This window comes from Budorcas taxicolor, chromosome 24 (assembly GCF_023091745.1).
Source record: "Budorcas taxicolor isolate Tak-1 chromosome 24, Takin1.1, whole genome shotgun sequence".
Classification (NCBI taxonomy): domain Eukaryota; kingdom Metazoa; phylum Chordata; class Mammalia; order Artiodactyla; family Bovidae; genus Budorcas; species Budorcas taxicolor.
The window spans coordinates 4,430,836-4,450,987 of NC_068933.1; positions in this window are offsets into that span (position 1 = coordinate 4,430,836).

Here is a 20,152-nt window from a genome sequence, read left to right on the forward strand (position 1 = left end):
ATGTTCAACACACAAACCACACACCACACATACCTTATTGATGTTTCTAATCTTTTCTACTATTAAAAAAAAGGTTGGAAAAAATAGGTGAAATAATAATAATTAGCTTTAGATGGCAGAAAATTAAATATTTTGCTTTTTTCTTATAAAGTATATCTTTTTTGTTTTCTATAAAATGACTTTTAATACAGAAAACCAAAGTAAAAATAAATAATCTATGTTTTAAGTTGCACTGCCCAGAAATATACCCTGGGACTGGTATTCTCAGGAACATGATTTTTAAGTAGTGTTCTCTGATAAAGCTGACTGGCATGGGAGAGAAGGAAGGAGGTCAGTCAGACTGCACTGTCCAACAACCCCTCCAAAGAGGTCGGTAGCTCAAAACCCACAGGGAGACGCTGGGGACAGCCAGTCCTTAGAATATTCCAGAATGCCGAGCACGAGAGTGAGGCTAAGGCCTCACAGATGTCCGTCCCATGGACTGGCTGATTCAGGCCTCAGACTAGGGCTGCTGGGAGGGGCCAGGGGAGGGATTCAGGACTGAAAGGCAGAGGTGCGGGGTGGGAAATGAGGAGAGTAAGGGGGGCCGAGGTGGCGGGGTGGGGCGCGCAGTGCCGCAGGAGCTGGCTCTGAAGTCAGCACGACTTCTTAGCGATAACATCTAGCATCTGTATTGTGAACCAGTGAAACAGAGACCACACTACCTTTAATCTCTTGATTTCGACTTGAAAATCAGCCTTCCTTGCATGTGTGGGGGAGGAAGTACATTGTTAATGTTTCGAGTTGAGTTCACCATTTGACAGATCCTTAAATAAAAAGCAAAAGGAATGAATCCAAAAAAAATGTAATTATAAACCCATGAGAAAAAACAAACGTGTTCACATTTCATTTTTCTTCTCTTAAATAAATGTCTTGTCCCAGGCGGTCTGTGGCCTTTGTCCGTCTCAGCTATGCCCAGCTGTAAACAGCTTGGGACTGAGATGTGATCGGGCAGCTTTTCCAAGTCATCTTCGATTTCCAAATAGAGTGTGAAGGCACACACACAGGGGACGGAGCCCTAGCCGCTGCCTCTGCGGGAACCGGATACCCGGCAGATGAGGACGGAACACACACCTGCCCTGGTCCTATCTCAGCCGGGCAGCACTTAATGGACTTAGAGCATCTGATGGCTTTCTTTATTTGGTATTTTCTTTTTTTAATGGAAAGGAGTCCTTAATGCGATTCTGAGAGAATGCAATTACCAGGCCAGAAAGAAATCTTTCTTCGCTAATTCACTTCTTATCTCAAACGTCCCTGGAGGTGAAGGGCTGCTCTGCCACACTCAGGATTCTGAACCCCAGCTCGCTCCTTCCCGAAGCTCCTGCCTGTCTCTTGAGGCGCTGCTGTCCTTGCACACGAGAGAGCCTACACCCCTCACCATTCAGCACAAGTTGTAGGAAAAAAAAACATACGTTGGAAAAGTGAAAGTGAAGTCGCTCAGTCGTGTCCGACTCTTTGCGACCCCATGGACTGTAGCCCACTAGGCTCCTCTGTCCATGGGATTTTCCAGACAAGAGTACTGGAGTGGTTTCCCATTTCCTTCTCCAGAGGATCTTCCCCAAGCAGGGATCTTGATAACCGGGTCTTCAGCATTGTGTGCTCTCTGCTAAGTCGCTTCAGTCGTGTCCGAATCTTTGTGACTCCATGGACTTAAGCCCCCTATGTTCCTCTGTCCATGGGATTCTCCAGACAAAAATACTGGAGTGGGTTGTCATTTCCTTCTCCTCCCGCATTGTAGGCAGACACTTTTACCGTCTGAGCCAGCAGGGAAGTCCCCGTGAGCCAAAAAAAAGGAGGAAAAAAGAGAAAAAGGAAGGCAATATTTAAAAATCTGAGAATAAAACAAGCGAAGAATGGAGTTCCTGTTTTCTAGGCTGCAGGACAGAGTGATTTGTTTGGTTTCTCTAGACTTGGCAGGGCCAGTACCTTTTTGTGATTTTAGGTATGGGGACTATTGCAAGACAGCCAAGGTCATTTCTGTTTTTTGTTTTATTTTCTCAGCTCTTCTTTCCACACTCCCTGAGTCTCCAAGTGAGGGAGGGCTCGGCATTTGGTCTCCTCCGTCCGGACGCATCAGGGACAGTCGTGTTTCCAGCGTGCCAGGCGGCCCACACCCAGCGTGAGCTCCCCGACGCTTACGGGGAAGGCCACCAGTCTGGGGTCTGTGCACAGAGCAGAGGAGATCTAGAGGAATCTCAGGGTTGAAGGGCGACATCACAGGGGAACTCATTCAGACCCCTAGGCTGAAATGGAAGATGTGCCTTTAGCACCCCCGTGACCCATCGAGGCATAGTTTTCCCATGCCTTCTTCCCGCTGCAGCCGGGACTTCAGGTCACCGTCCATTCTTGCCCTTCCGCCAGAACGCATGCGCGGGGGGCTATGCGTGTGGGAGGGTGAAGAGCAGCCCCACAGCTAAGTCACTCTTCCATACCTGCCATCTCCCAAAAAGAAACAAACAACAAAAGTAAAACCATAAAAACAAGACCGTTTTTAAGAAGCTAGAACTACGGGATGAAATTTTAAGCAGCTGGAGAGATTATAATCTTCAAATTAGGGAATAGTCCACTTTATAGAAAATCGGTACACGATCTTTAAATAAGACTGAGAAATGCACCTTCCTATATGACTTCTATAATCTCAAGCCACAATTAGTTTTAAAAGTGTTCACAATAGTTTTTTTTCCCCCCTCTTAAGCTTTTTTTTTTTTTAATTTAAGTATAGTTGATTTACACTGATTTAGATGTATAACAGTCACATTTTTCAGATTCTTTTCTGTTAGAGGTTTTTACAAGATACTGAATACAGTTGCCTGAATCATACAATAGGTCCTTGCTGTCTACCTGCTTTTATATGTAGTGATGTGTATCTGTTATTCCCTCCCTGACCTTTCACTTTGGTAAACATGTTTGTTTTCTGTGTCTATGAGTCTTTTTTTGTTTTGTAAATAAGTTCATTTGTATCATTTTTTTTCGATTTCACAGATAAGTGATATGGGGTACTCAATAGTTTTTCTCACATTTTATTCATAATGTCTATATTTATGTTTCTAAGCACAGACCTGGGCTTCCCTTATGACTCAACTGGTAAAGGATTTGCCCGCAATGCAGGAGACCCAGGAGACTTGGGTTCGATCCCTGGGTTGGGAAGATCCCCTGGAGTAAGGCATGGCAACCCACTCCAGTATACTTGCCTTGAGAATCCTATGAGGAGCCTGGGGGACCACTGTCCTTGGAGTCGCAAAGAGTCAGACATTACTGAGAAGGCACACACAATCATAGGCTTCCCTGCTTCTGATAACTCTGAAATGCCTTTTCCTACTGTGAAAGGATTTTCTCCTTATTTTTTATATTCTCTTGCAGAGATAAAGATTAACATTTGAATAAACTTCTATTGTTATACTTGCCCATGCTTCCAGATATATGAAAATCTATGATTTCACATGGAGGCCAAGACTTTCACTACACTTTGTTCTTGAAACATATAACATATCCCTCAAGACGGAAAAATAATATAAGATCCATGTGTTTGCAAACTGTGTGACATCGACTAGCAGAGAGAGGAAGAATCAAATGATCTTAATGTGGGCTTAGGGGATAAATTCTATTTTCAGAATCCTTATGTTCGTTAAGTGAGCCCTAAAGTTACCAGATGTCATTTTCTTTCTCTGATGCCAGCTTCAATTCAATAAAAAAGTGATCAAGATATTGTGTGCACACAAGTTATAGAAAGGTCCATTGTTTCAGTCTTGTTTAACGATCATGTGTGTAATGAATGCCTACTATAACATTGACTGTTCACTAGTGATAGTGAAAGACAGTGAAGTCGCTCAGCCACGCCCGACTCTTTGTGACCCCATGAACAGTAGCCAACTAGGCTCCTCCGTCTATGGGACTTTCCAGGCAAGAATACTGGAGTGGGTTGCCATTTCCTTCCCCAGGGCATCTTCCCGACCCAGGTATCGAACCCGGGTCTCCCGCATTGTAGGCAGATGCTCTACTGTCTGAGCCACCAGAGTTAGCTAATTATTCATACACATTAAGGTGGGAAAGGCTACTTTCAAGGTAGTGATAAATGTGAAACTTTTATATCCACATTTATGATTTATGGCTTACTCAAAACTATTTCCCTAGAAAAGCATGAATGGAATTTATTCCCCTAGAATGAAATGGAAAACTCATGGAAAAGACCTTTGAAATATAAACTGGGTAGGATTTACTACAGACTATGAATAATTTAATCAACATGTTATTAAATGTTCCATCTATATTAGCACTGGTCTCTCTTCTACGACAGGGTGTTGTGTGACAGAAGGAAAGAGGTTTAGGGCCCAGATGACTCTGGGGTGAAATCTAATTCGCAAACTCACCAGAGCAGAACTTTACCTGGAACAAGTTATAAGCACTCAACCTCAGTGGTTTCACTCAAAAAATGTCTTTCCATGGGCTCCTTTGTATATCATAATTACTGAAAAGATCTATGTCTCCTGACATCCAATTTTATCCAAAATAAAAACAAAAAAATAGGAGTTTAGGATTAACATATACACTATTTTATATAAAATAAATAATCAACAGAAACCTACTGTATAGCACAGGGAACTTACTCAATGCTCTGTAAAAACCTATTGGGAAAAATAATCTGAAAAAGAGTGGATAGATGTATGCATGTAACTGAACTACTTTGCTGTACACCTGAAACTCATACAACTTTGTAAATCAACTATACCCCAGTATAAAATAAAAATTAAATTAAGAAAAAATAGTGGAATGCATTTAAGCTTATCTCTGCCTTTTCTGCAGATGCCTATTCTATGAACCTTTTGAAATACTGACATAACTTTTTTTTCCATAAAATATTATCAGGTGTTTGGAACCTTCTGTTTTGCCAGTCAGTGTTCTGTCTTGGAGCCAACTTGCCTCACAGAACAACTAAGCTGCCATCACATCTGTGCTGTAGGTTTGTTGCAAGGATTGTAGGAGAGCATGGTGTAAACTGCTTGGTCAAGTGGCTAGCCCACACCAACCTCCACTGACAGGACGGTCACTCACACAACTCAAGTCTGTACTGAATGCAACTGAGTCCTAGGTGGTGCGTTTGGAGCCATAACCTCAACTGTCATAACACACTGGAAAGCTACATCTCATAAACACCAATAAAATAGTAACAGGAAACATGTTTTATTTCATGGTTACTTACTTGTCTGTTCAACAATAAAACTTATTTCTAGAACGATGAAAAAAATTTCCTTACAAGTCAGAATTAAAAACACCGGTAATGTGAGTATAAGTAAATGAGTTAATTTTCATTTAACTTAGACCATATTTAACTGGATGAGTTAAAATACATCTTCCATGGTTGCAGGAATGTGACACTAGAAAACTAACAGAACAGAAGCAGTCAATGACTGAAGAAAGTCAGAGCCGGGGAATAGTCAGAGATTAAAAATGGATAACAAAGTCAACAATTTGATTGAAGCATTTTAAGAAGTCATATCACTACCCTTTTGTGCAACTACAAGATAAATTGCCAATCACACCCTGTCTTCGGCGTAAATGTGATTTTTTTGTTTAATGTAAGAAGGAATTATTGAATTACTTTATATTAATATAACCAGCAGAAAAAAAAGATGGAAAGCAGAGTGGGAGGAGAGAGAGGGACAGAAAGAGACAAGGAGGAAAGGGAGTAGGTTGGAAAGTTCAGCTTTTTGAAGGAAGGAGAAAAGATGAGAAGAAGGGACAGACAGACAACATTACAAATAATCTTTGTTGGTTAAAAAAAATAGAACCAATATCTGTGCATTTATTATATGGATGTCAATGTTTTATGAAATACATGGAATCTTTTTAAAAAAGAGCTTTAGCATTTTTACATGTTTACATGGCATAGTTTGTTCCTAGGAATTTTTTTCATTATTTTTTAAATTGGGGTAGTGTTGCTTAATAATATTAGAATAATAATAATAATAGCACTAATAATAATATTAGTATTAATTATTAGTATAATAGTATTAATTTCTGCTCTACAACAAAAGTGTTAGTCATTCAGTCATGTCCAACTTATTGTGACCTCATGGACTGTAGCCCACGAGGATCCTTTGTCCATGGGATTTCCCAGGCAAAAATAGTGCGGTGGGTTGCCATTTCCTTTTCCAGGGGATCTTCCTGACCCAGGGATCAAACCCAGGTGTCCTGCACTGCAGGCAGATTCTTTACCATCTGAGCCACCAGCTGTATTTATACCCCATCCCTTTCTGACCTCGCTTCCACCCCCCTAGGTCACCACCGGGCACTGAACTGAGCTCCTTATGCTACACAGCAGGATCCCCCTAGCTATCCATTTTTTTATTACTCTCCAAAATAAACAATTAGCTCATGTAGCTCAATATCAAAACAACAAACAACCCAACCCAATAAAAAAAATGGTCAGAAGACCTAAACAGACCTTTCTCCAAAGAAGACATACAGATGGCCAAAAGGCACATGAAAAGATCTCCCTAGGAAATCTAACATAGTAATAGACCTGATACACTTGACAAATACAGACACCATTATCAAACACACTGTGTAAGAAGCCTCTCTTTATATGAAGTGAAGTGAACTGAAGTCGCTCAGCTGTGTCCGACTCTTTGCGACCCCATGGACTGTATCCTACCAGGCTCCTCCATCCATGGGATTTTCCAGGCAAGAGTACTGGAGTAGGGTGCCATTTCCTTCTCCAGAAGATCTTCCCCACCCAGCATTCGAACCTGGGTTTCCTCCACTGTAGGCTGACGCTTTACTGTCTGAGCCATCAGGGAAGTCTTTCTGTCTATATGTGCCTCTCTAAAAAACAAACCACCTAAAAAATACCATAATTAACAATAAAAGGGACAGATCTCTGCTTCCTGATAAACACACACAAAGTAATTTTGCATTTAGGAATATGTAGGATTAAGGAAGAAACAAGTCAAAACTGTTTACATTTGAAGATCACTGTGTGAAGTACCTAACTATCAGACAGATAATATTAAACTGGAACATACAATTAGGTATAGACATGATTTTCCTCTTATGTTTATTTTTCCCCTAAATATTTATCTAATAATTTGAAAATGTGAGATAATTTTTGAGATCCCTCCAGTCCTAAAATTGTGGTTCAAGAACGCATGTGTGTTTTACCTATTGATACCATGTATAAAATATATAATTAATAAGAACCTACTGTCCAGCACAGGGAGCTCACTCAGTGCTTTCTGGTGACCTAAAAGGGAAGGAAATCCGTAAAGGAGGGGATATATGCAAACCTAAAGCAGATTCACTTTACTGTACAGTAGAAAGCAAAACCATGGACGGAGGAGCCTGGTGGGCTGCAGTCCATGGGGTCACGAAGAGTCGGACACGACTGAGGGACTTCACTTTCGCTTTTCACTTTCATGCATTGGAGAAGGAAATGGCAACCCACTCTGGTGTTCTTGCCTGGAGAATCCCAGGGACGGGGGAGCCTGGTGGGCTGCCGTCTATGGAACTGCACAGAGTCAGACACGACTGAAGAGACTTAGCAGCAGCAGCAGCAGCAGCAGAAAGCAAAACAACATTGTAAAGCAATTATTCTCCAAAAAATTAATTCAAGAAAGAATATGTGTATTTTGCATGCCCTCCCTCTTTCCCTCAGGTATATATTGAATATATCTTCTATATCATATGCCAGGCTGGATGAAGCACAAGCTAGAATCAAGATTGCCAGGAGAAATATTGGTAACCTCAGATATGCAGATGATATCCCCCTAATGGCAGAAAGCAAAGAGAAAATATAGAGCTTCTTGATGAAGGTGAAAGAGGAGAGTGATAAAGCTGGCTTAAAACTCAACATTAAAAATCTAAGATCACGGCATCTGGTCCCATCACCTCATGGCAAATAGAAGGGGAAAAAGTGGAAGCAGTGACAGCTTTTATTTTCTTGGGCTCCAAAATCACTGTGGATGGTGACTGCAGCCATGAAATTAAAAGACGCTTGATCCTTGGAAGGAAAGCTATGACCAACCTAGACAGCATATTAAAAAGCAAAGATATCGTTTTGTCAACAAAGGTCCATCTAGTCAAAGCTGTGGTTTTTCCAGTAGTCACGTATGGATGTGAGAGCTGGACCATATGGAAGGCTAAGTGCTGAAGAATTGATGCTTTTGAACTGTGGTGTTGGAGAAGACTTGAGAGTCCCTTGGACTGCAAGGAGATCAAACCAGTCAATCCTAAAGGAAATCAATCCTGAATATTTATTGGAAGGACCAATGCTGAAGTTGAAGCTCCAATACTTTGGCCAGCTGATGCGAAGAGCTGACTCACTGGAAAAGACTCTGATGCTGGGAAAGATTGAAGGCAAGAGGAGAAGAGGGCGGCAGAGGATGAGATGGTTAGATAGCATCACTGACTTAACAGACATGAATTTGAGCAAACTCCTGGAGACACAGAAGGACAGAGAAACCTGCTGTGTCGCAGTCCATGGGGTCACAAAGAGCTGGACACGACTTAGCGATGGAATACACACACACACACACACTATATTATACATAATCTGCTTTACTTTCTATAACAGGTAAATTTCCTTTGAAAATTATTAAGCACTTTGACAATGTGTGGTTTCATTTGTACTGTGATCTACTGAGATAAATCAGTTCTTGGTCTTTGGGTGATTAAGACCTTGCCTGATAGAGCCAGGCTGCCTGGTGGGTTGAGAAGTCTGCTAGCACAGTTCCAGCATTCTGGATCATCACCCTGGGATCATGTGTCTCATTTAAGCTTTCTCACTTTGACTGGCCTTAGATTTGAAATAGAAATGAAGGTACTGTGTGTGTTATGTTGCTAATGCTTGTGAACGATCTTTCAAAAGATAACATTACTTTAAAATAATTTGCATGCAAATAATAAAACTGACCTAATGAAGAATCATACTATATTTTGCTCAAATTTCAAACCTTGCCAACATTTCATTGGTAAATATAGAATGATTCCATATAGAATGAATATAGAACAATCCAAGGACGTATCTTCAAAGTGGCATGCTGCCCCAGGACAGACAGAACCCAAGAGTGCAAGCTCGCCTGAGGATGAAGCACAGAGCAGAACATGAATCATGACAAATCTAACCATTTGGGTGACTGCAACCAGACGGCCAGTGGACCTCAGGGATGTAGAAGTGAACCTCAGATAGACTGTCTTTTAATCACTAGGCATTTTTCTTTTTCACACCAACTGAATATTTAACAAAAGAATTGTGAAATATGTGGACTGAGGGTCCACACAGGATGCATGATGTTCTCCAGCCTGGACCAAGTCACCTGAGTGTGCTAGGGGAAGGCAGATCCTAGGACAGTGGCCCAGGGACAGGGAAAACGTGAAGGCAGAGATCATTTAAAATGAGCTAATTTTCTTTCATCAGTATCTTACAGTTTTCTGAGTAGAGTTCTTTTGCCTTCTTAGGTAGGTGTATTCCTAGATATTTTAAGTAACGCAGAAAGAGAAAAACAAATGTATTAGCACATATATGTGGGATCTAGAAAAATAGTACAGATGAATCTATTTGCAAAATAAAAATAGAGATATAAATGTAGGGAAAAACATATGGATACCAAGGAGGGTATGATAGATTGGGAGGCTGAGACTGACATATATAAACCACGGAGTATAAAGTAGGCAACTAATGAGAACCTATTGTATAGCGCGGGGCAGCGAAGGGGGAGGTGCAATCTGTTCGTAGGACATACATTGAGTAAATCTTAAAATGCATTCCAATATATGTTGCTGCTGCTACTGCTGCTGCTAAGTCACTTTAGTCGTGTCCGACTCTGCGGACCCCATAGACGGCAGCCCACCAGGCTCCACAGTCCTGGGATTCTCCAGGCAAGAACACTGGAGTGGGCTGACACAATATACGTTAGGTATAGACAATTACTGTTTGATTCCACTTACACAAGATACCTAGAATAGTCAGATTCATACAGTCAGAGAGAACATTGGTAGATGCCAGGACCCAGGGGGTGGAGGGTAAGAAGTGGGGTGGGGACTTAATATTAATAAGGATCGAATTTTAGCTTAGGAAGGTAAAATCTCGGGAGAGGGATGATCGTGAGCGTTGCACAGCAATGTCAATGGACTTAGTGAAACTAAAGTGCACAGTTAAATATAGTTGAAACAGTATGATTTATATTATGTGACTCCTACAATAAAAAACTTTAAAAAATTAATTGTTTACACTCATCTAGAAATTTTCATTAAAATCATACTCCAGTCGTACAAAAAAAACCAGACACCTTTTCACACTGGACACATTTCCTCTGTGGTCATTGTAGAATGCATTCTGTTAAAATCTTTCAATACACAAAGAGTTTCATTTGCAAACAACCCATTTAATCACTATCCTCTAGTTGTATGTGATTGTCTTAAATTCTTGACCCACGAATGAAAAAAAGTCACAAGATGACTGCTTGAAAGACTGCCCTCCCCTCCACAGGTCTTGAATGAACAGGAGGAATTCACAGCATGGGCTCCTGTGCTGTCATTTACTTACTCAGTTCTATAGAGTGTTTTGGTTTCTCAAAGGCACCATATTACAAAAAACAACTTCAAATGTCATCTCGCCTACCTCATCATCTCAAAACAGACGTATCCTGAAACTATGAAAATAACGATGTATTCTAGATTTCCTTCATCCCAGAAGCAATAGATTTTCATAACAAATTAATGGAAACATATAGAGGGGTCCTCAGGAAATTTCCATTTATGATCACAGTAGGGGGCCCCATTGGCCCCAGGTTTTGATCTTTCCTGCATCCTGCCCTGTGCCCCATACCTACACAGCTCCTGCAACACAGGTGGTGCTCCAGTGTCTCAGCCACACTGACCTTGGCTGTGGCCAGCCGACAAGCCTTACTAGCTTTCAAGGCCACGCATTACTGGTGCCAGCTCCAAACCCAGGTGCTGAGCGTCTCCTAGCACCATGATAAAAACGTGCTCTGGAGAGCCTATAGTTCTCACAAAAATAAAAGACCCGAGGCATGCACTTGAGCTGAAAGCTTGCCCTAGGGCCATGCTGAGTCAAGCCCAGCTCAGATCTACAACCCTAGACAATCACAGCTATGCTCCTGGTAAATAAATGCTTAATGTTTTGTGGCACTGGGTTTTGCCACTCAACATTTTTATGGCACTAGTAGACAGTGATGTTAAAAATCCTAGGATAAGCATTAACTTCTATACATACATTTGCACATGGTATATAAATATATGTGTGTGTGTGTTTACTTACTTGTTAAAAATATTACATACAGCCTTGAGTGCTCATGCTCTGTCGCTCAGTCGTGTCAGACTCTTTTGCAACCCCATGGACTGTAGCCCCCCAGGCTCCTCTGTCCATGGGATTCTCCAGGCAAGAATACCGGAGCAGGTTGCCATTCCCTTCTCCAAGGGATCTTCCCGACTCAGGGATGGAATCCATGTCTCCTGAATTGGCAAGTAGATTCCTTACCACTGCGCCACCAGGAAAGTCCACATATAGCTTTATAAACCAATAAATCAAAATTAATTTAAAATATTAGCACTGTGTCTTTCATATGATAATGGATCAATAAATGCCAGCTGTTCTATTAATAATACCAGTGAGAACATACTACTCCTCTTAGTGATATTAATATTTATATTAATATTGTATATATTGTTTCAATATAATTGTATTAATACTATTTACCATTAATAATTGCATTATTATTAATTATATTAAGGGGAGTAGCATATAGCTAAAGATCTCCCTGAGAGGAAATGCAAGTTCTTTCTCTAATGCCCTCTCTAATTTTATAAATCCATCCACTGGAATTCACCAGAATGTATTTCCCAAATACTGGAACACAAATTCATTCTGTATCTCATCATTATCATCCACAGACACTACATCTGGTTGCATCTTGTAAATAATCTGAATGTGGGCTAAAGATTGCCATTATTAGCATGATCACTTGCATTTAAGCCTCCTGGGTGATGGACACTGAAGAACCCACCTCCCCAGCCTAGAGAGTGGGCAACTGGAGAGAGAGGCAAACAAACCACGTCCATGGCCAGCGCCAGGCAGTGAGCAGGACTGTGGATGGCTGTGTTAAGAGTGGCAATGAAGAAGCATTTGCCTTGGGCGTTGGTTGTGGAAATGTGCTGCTATCTACGCTGTAGAAGGAAAAGTGTGCAAGTCCTTTACTGATGTGTACCTCCAACTTTCTCCCCATCCTGAGACAAATATTTTTGGAACATCTCTTACATTATAGCCCTTTTTGCCTGTAGGCTCCAAGGAACCAAAGGAAAAAACACAAATACATGATCTCAAATATTAGGCAGATGTAATTTGCCTGAAGCTTGTACTTGCATTCTAAACAGTAATACAACTTAAAGTGTCCTGAATACTTATCATAATAGACAATGCTAATGCTTTCACCTTGAAATAAGCCAGAACCCTGGCAGCAATCAAACTAACATTCATTGGCTAAGTGGCCTCAACCACTTAGAGCACATTGGTTTTAAAACCAACTCTTTCTTGGACGTGACCACTCAAAAAGATCCCCTGATGGGAGAAAGCATTAAAACATCAATAGATTCTAGAATCTCAGGATCATCTTTCCTGGTGTCCAGGTCAAGAGTCATAGATTCAAGTGACTGTGCTTTCAAGATCTAAAAGCTCTTTGTATTTCTCAAATGAATTTGAGTCAAATATTCTTAAACTGTGTTTTTAAATGACTGAGGTGAAATCATTTGGGTTGGGGAGAGAAATCCTTATTCAAGGCTATGAGCTGCCAGCAGAATCTTGTCATGTCACTGAGGGACGTCATCTCTTAGAAAGTTTTACTTTGCAGTCTGGCATTGATGAGGACATGTCTAAAGAGCCTCACCCCCACAGCTGCCAGATCAAACTGAGAAGGAAACAGATCGGTCTTGTTACTAATAAAGTAGTTATTACTAGTTGGATCCCTTCGTGACAAGTATATGGATTGCTAGAATATGAATTCATAGACATTGTTATTTTGAAGTAAAAATGTGGTTTTTAAAAATAAGAGGGTAAATCAAAACAGGACAGTAAGAAAATCAGTTAAATGCATTGCATCTGTTAATACTACTGTATACCCGTATAAGGAACTTCCAGAATAGAGTCATAGGATAGAAGAGTTGCTTCGAAAATCTCCCATCAAACATCCAACATTTAGAGCTGTAAGGAATCTACTTTAAATGTTCAAATACTACCTGCAACCTAAGGATAGTGTATGTATAAAGGATTATGTACCCACAGAGTTGGACACGACTGAAGTGACTTAGCAGCAGCAGCAGCAGCTTATTTTATACTTGCACCTGTCTGTAATTAAACTCTACATTTAATACTATCATGCTTTCTCTGCAATCTTGCAACACCATGATAATTTGTTAAATTTTAGAGCCAAATTATTATTATTTTTCTGAATATTTCTTGAACAGTATTTCACACAATATAGCTAAAGCCAAATAAGTATTACAAGAAAATATTATTTTTGTTAATATATAAATACATTATCCTTTCAAAACTATATTCACAGAAAATTAAATGAGTATTACCTGCTGTATGTAATTCGTCTTGTCCCAAACATGGCTTTTAGACTTTTCAACTAGCGTGAGATTGTAAAAGGTTAAAGCTGAAGGTTTTTCTTTTGCTCTTAGTCATCAGATAACTGAATTTTCATTCCCTACTAACAATTTTAGAAGTTGGTTACAAAAAAAAAAAAAAACACAAAAACCTCAGATATTCCAGGAAAATAACAGTAGTAAACAATTGATTAAAATGTCAAAAATTAACTTTAACAAATTCATCTTGTTTTTTTTTATGTTTAGCCAATTGGGGAAGAAGAAATTGACCAGTAATGGACATACTCTGCCAGCTTCCTATAATTTACACCTGAGAGTTCAGGCCAAAATCTTAATGAATTTTTAAACTCTTATTTGGTTCTGCTTTGGTGTCTTTAACACCCAAGTAAACTGCATGTATAATAAAGCATTCTTTTTTAATATAAATTTATTTATTTTAATTGGAGGTTAATTACTTTACAATATTGTATTGGTTCTTAAACAGAATAGTGGATGCTGTTTTGGCATTAATTTCCCATAATAAACCTCTTTCCAAAGTAAGGCCTTCCTGTGTGCATGTGTGTGTAAGGTCACTTCAGTTGTGTCTGACTCTTTGCAGCACTATGGACTGTAGCTCACCAGGCTCTTTGGTCCCTGGGGTTCTGGAGGCAAGAATACTAGAGTGGGTTGTCACTCCCTTCTCCAGGGCATCTTCCCAACCCAGGGGTTGAACCTGCGTCTCTTCTGTCTTCTGCATTGGCAGACAGATTCTTTACCGCTGGCACCACCTGGGAAACCCCTAAGGCCTTCCTATGTGCTTCTTAATCTGTGAAACTTCCTCTGCTTTTTTGCCTGTTCAGTGTGTCCTCACTCCCAGGATTCAACTGTGAAGCCCTATTTCTAAGGGAAGTCTCTGCATCCTCCAACCTCCCTTAGGTTAGATGCACCTGTTATTCAGTAGTACTGCACACTGCATTCTTCCTTGATAGCATTTATTCATGGAATCGTTCACACGATGCCCTTAATTCTCCTTATACTACTGGCCTCCATTAGGCCAGGTCCATGAATGTTTTCTGGACACAACATGCAATGACCTACATGCTTTCAAAGGATGTTTATTTAATGGTTGATTAAATGATAACTTAATCATTTAAATAATGTTTAATAGCTTCAGAAGGCTTTCCATTTGGTTGGATAATAAATATTCAATAAATACTAAAGGCTTATTAAGTCAAGCCTAAAATATATTTGAAAATATCTACTTGCACTATGAACCCGCTTGCATTTGTGGGCTGTGGGATCCAATTCTTAATGATAGAAATGTGTTCCTTCAAATATTAAATATGTAAATATTTAATCAATACATAGCTGAAGTAGAGCAGGCACAATATTTCCCATTACCCCAAGAGTGGGTTGTAAACCCACAAAAACTTCAGGTAGTTGATTTCTCTTGTTTCAGTATTTCAGTAAAACCTTTCAACAAACTCCTTTGCACCAACAATGTTGCAAAACTTACTCCTAGGATCAGAGCTGACTGTTGAATGCAGAGCTGCAACTCTCCATAGCAAAAGTTTTGGGTAGGGAACTGAGTCAAGAAAGACTGGCACAAATGCTTCAAATATTTTAGGAAATAGGGAACATCTTTCAGGAATAAATCATCAATCAATACTCTCTTCAAAGATGCCTTTGACACATGTCACAAAATAGGAAAAGTAAAATAAAAACTAAATGATGATATCAACCATTTTGAGCATATATATACCAAGATATCTGATGGAAATCCCATTTACAATTTGGCATGAAAGGTCCATTGAAATCTAAATTCACAGGCATTATCATTTTCCCTTCTGCCAGAAGATACCTGAGACCAAGGCTAAATAAACTGACAAGGGGCATACTGCTTACAAGGGGCAGGAAAGTTAGGCACAGAATCTGCTTCTTTCTGATTCCAGGGCACATAACATGAAGTGTCTATGTTTCATAGTCAGACTCAACCGGAAGATTGTATTTTTTTACACTAAAAATTGAAATATAAATATATTTTATGTTTATATGAAACAATTACAAATCCAGAAAAGCCAGTTGGCTACATAAAGACCCTACAGAATGGTTTGAGTGAAAAATTAAAGAAACAATGACAACTACAAGAAAACAAATCTCACACAAATTAAAAAAAAAAAAAAAACAGAATCCTGGCCGTGTGTTGATTAATTCACCAACATCAGGGGTGTTATGCAATAGCTTTAATATAGATCAGTAAGACGTAACAGCAATAAAAAGCAAAAAGCATCATGTCCTGATGAAGCAAAGATGCAGCTAATAACACGGAAGACCAGAGGGAAAATCCTCATCCTTCAACAGAAATAAATGAAACCACACACATAATTTTACATTTTCTAGTAGCCACATTAAAAAAAAAAATGATAGAATTGATTTTGATAACATTTACCCCAGTGTATTCAAACTATTATCATTTCTATATGCAATCAATATGAGCATTATTAATGAGATATTTCACATCTATTTTTCCTAAAGTTCAAAATCCAGGTCTCTCTCAGCCTTTCAGTATGTCTCAGGTTGGACTGGCTACATTTCTCATGCTCAAGAGCCACATGGGGCTACTATATTGACTAACCAGACTAAATCCAGTTTAAGACACTTGCCAAGTAGGTAAACTAATTGACTCACAAACTTTTCCACGATTTTCTCCCATACATGGGTAATAGTAGTATCTCCCTCCTAATATCGTTATGAACATCTTTGAGATTAGTGACTGTAAAGTGATGAAAACCTTGGATAGTCCAGGATCAGCATTATATAAAGATGTCAGTTACTCTAATTAGCTAACCCTAAAATGGTTTCAGTAGTCTTTACAAGGCCAAACTTTAATCTTACCATTTTACATAACTTTGAAAAACTGTAATATGAACTTTAAAGAATTGAGACACATTCACCAACATGCATTCCCTGTGCTGAATTGAAATTGAATTTTCTGATTCATTATTTATAAGAAATGAATATCTTTAAAATGCTTTTAAAATTTGAATGACGCTCCTTGCAGTCAAATGAAAATGTTGCTCCATGTAATAATCCTTCGAAAATGAACGCTTTGCTGTTTTTGCTTTCTTTCTCTGATAATTTAATCCATAATGAATAATAATTAGATTAGATTTTCATATTCACTACATAGGTAAACTAAATGAGTAAGACTTTTATTTTGCTTTACTTCATGGAATGTGTGTGTGTGTGTATACATATATATATTCTTTGCAATTAAGATTGGAGGAAAATACACAGATAATGCAATTTTGTATTTCATAGATAACTGAATAGCATCTTTATACTATTCCAGGGAGCTAATGAAAATCAGTCAACTGGAAGTTTTCATAATTCATATGTAACAATGTACTTACTCTGAGGAAATTGAAAAGGCTTGAGAAAATGCCGTGCATATCACCAATATAATAAATTGCGTAAAAAAGGAAGATGAAAGCTTTATAAATTAGTTCATGGAGATTAAATGATTTACAAGAAAATTCTAAGACCCTTCAGTCTGCACCACATAAAATTAAACTGCTACCTTTCCTGCAAAATGAGATTAAAGAGTGGGATAAAATAGGTATGATTTTCAAAGCAAGATGTCTGTTCTAAGATTTTTATTTTCAGTACAATTCCACCCAGTGAAATGTGCACCAAAATTAAAGGATTAATCAGATACTATCAGGAAAGTGATGCGTGCATTTCAGAGGAAGGTGTTGTACAAATGAAAAGCATCATTTTTACCACACATAAGGGATAAAGTGAGAAAAGTAAGACTGGTGACAGCAACAATCTCTGCCTCATTAATCTCTTCCCCTCTCCTGTCTGGAAAGGTGTGAAGCAGGAGGCTGAATAAGAGAACTGTAGACAATTCAATTTCATTGAATTTCAAGCTAATCTGTTCAAAGAAGAAATGCAAAACTTGCTATCAATTGGGAATATTGCCTCTGATCACAGACGTTCCCCTCTGTCAAGATACTTTGAGTAGTGACCCACTGTTTTTTAACCACTAAAATAGGATTAGTTCTTTTTTTAAAATAATATGTAAAGTTAAATCATATACAATTATTATTTGACCATTTTTGCTCTGGAGGCACAAAATGTCAAAAGATACAATGTAACTCAGCCTAGAGGCATGATGACCAGGCACTGCTATCATGGTAGTAAGGGATATTGGTGAATGCTGACTTGGAGAAAAACAAAGACATGATTTGCATCTTTAGTGTGAGTTGAAATATCCTATAATACCTCCAATATTTACTTGAAAATGGCATGGGGTTCTGACAACCACAGTTGGTTTTTCTTTTGCTTTGTTTTAATGTGGGAAGAATTTCTATTGTCTCGGTAAGTCATCAAAAACAGTCACGGTTTGTATTCATTCTTTTTCCTTTCTTCCTTTAAATTTTCTTGTTTCTTTACAATATGTGATTACACTTTAAGCATATGGTTTAAAATAAGAAGTTTTGCAGAGCAATAGTAAAGGGCTTCCTTGGTACGCTCAGACTGTAAAGAATCTGCCTACTATGTGGGCAGCCTGGGTCCAGTCTCTGGTTGGGCAGATCTCCTGGAGGAGGGCATGACAACCCACTCCAGTATTCTTACCTCAAAAATCCCCATGAACAGAGGAGCCTGTTGGGCTATAGTCCATGGGGTCCAAAAGAGTCAGACATGACCGACTGACCAAGCACAGCACAGCATAGGAATCGTTATTATGTTTTCCTGTAAAAACCAGTGAAATCACCACCACTCACCTGTGAATAAGAGAACTATTCCCTAACAAAGTGTTTCTCTTGACAGGATTTTCTGAGAGGGCTTTAGAATAAGTCATTCAAATGTAAACTGAGGGTTAGAAACATAAATAAAATGAAGAGAAATGAAAATCTTCTTCCTATTTCAGCAAGAGACCAAGAAATGACATAGTTTTGCATGTCCTCTCATTTATATGACTTTGACATCGCCAACATTTCCTACACAGCTGGACGGGAATTGTCAGCGATGAGAAAGCAACCAATTAATCCTTTCGATGGCACTCACTGTGCACTCCATGTGCGCAGACGAGGCAAACACAGCTGCCCTGTCTCTGCCTGACCTGCATCTCTAAGCGAGACAGGACCGCTAGTCAAAGTCTGGGTGCCCCAGATGGAGAGCTCTTCCTGTTGGGGGAGGTCCTTAATTCTCTCTGGGATCATGGCTGCATCCCATCAAAGACAGATGGTTGGAGTCCCCTTTGATCTAACCTATACCTTTATGGGGGCTTCCCTGATAGCTCAGGTGGTAAGGAACCCACCTGAAATGCAGGAGACCCTGGTTCTATTCCTGGGATGGGAAGATCTCCTGGAGAAGGGATAGGCAACCCACTCCAGTTTTCTTGGGCTAGGCTAGTGGCTCAGATGGTAAAGAATCAATCTGCAATGAGGGAAACCTGGGTTCGATCCCTGGGTTGGGAAAATCCCCTGGGAGAGGGCACATACCAACCCACTTCAATATTCTTGCCTGGGAAAACCCATGGACAGAGGAGCCTGGCGGGCTACACTTGGACACAACTGAGCGACTAACCACAGCACAACATACCTACATGGAGCCTGTCCACAGATCTCTACCAAAAAAAAAAAAAAAAATCCCTCATTTACTCTATAAGCTTTACTCCCCTAAATGAATAAGCTATAAAATTAATACCAAAACTGAAAAAGTACCACTTAAAGAAATTGACTTTCTTTCTAAAGTAGTTGGGAAAGACCTAGAGTGCGTGCTTTTGTGGATTTTTCCAGTTGCTCTTAGAGAGAAAAACACATCCCTAATACCCCACTTTTTATAAGGCAGGATTACCACTGGTATTGTCATCAGTGATCTTCTCTGGTGACTTAGTGGTAAAGAATCTGCCTGGCAATGCAGGAGACACGGGCTCAATCCCTGGGTCAGGAAGATCCCTGGAGAAGGAAATGGAAGCTCATTTCAATATTCTTGCCTGGGAAGTTCCCGGGACAGAGGAGCATGGTGGGCTACAGTTTATGGGGCTGCAAAGAGACTGTCCTTCTAACGTCGTTGGGAAACATCCAGAGTGTGTATTCTTGTGTGTTTTTACATATGCTCTTAGAGAGAAAAACACATCTTCAATATCCCACTTCTTATTACACAGTATTACCACTGGTATGTCACCAGTATGTTTTATTATACCCTTGAGAACCAGGTGATATTGCCTGTGTCCGAATATACCACATTAAACCATGCACTGCTTGACAAAATTCAAAGAATGAATGACTTTTCAAAAAAAAAATTTGCCTTGTCTCAGTCTTATTTATTTATCTCCCAAAACTCTTATCAACACTGGATTCTAAAAGGAACAACAAGATTTCACCCTGCTTTTAAAATCCCTCCAGCAGATGTTATATTTATGCATGATTTACATAGTTGAGAAAAACTATTTCCAAAAATATGGTACGTTCTCTCTAAGTCACTGACATCAGCTTCATTGATTAAT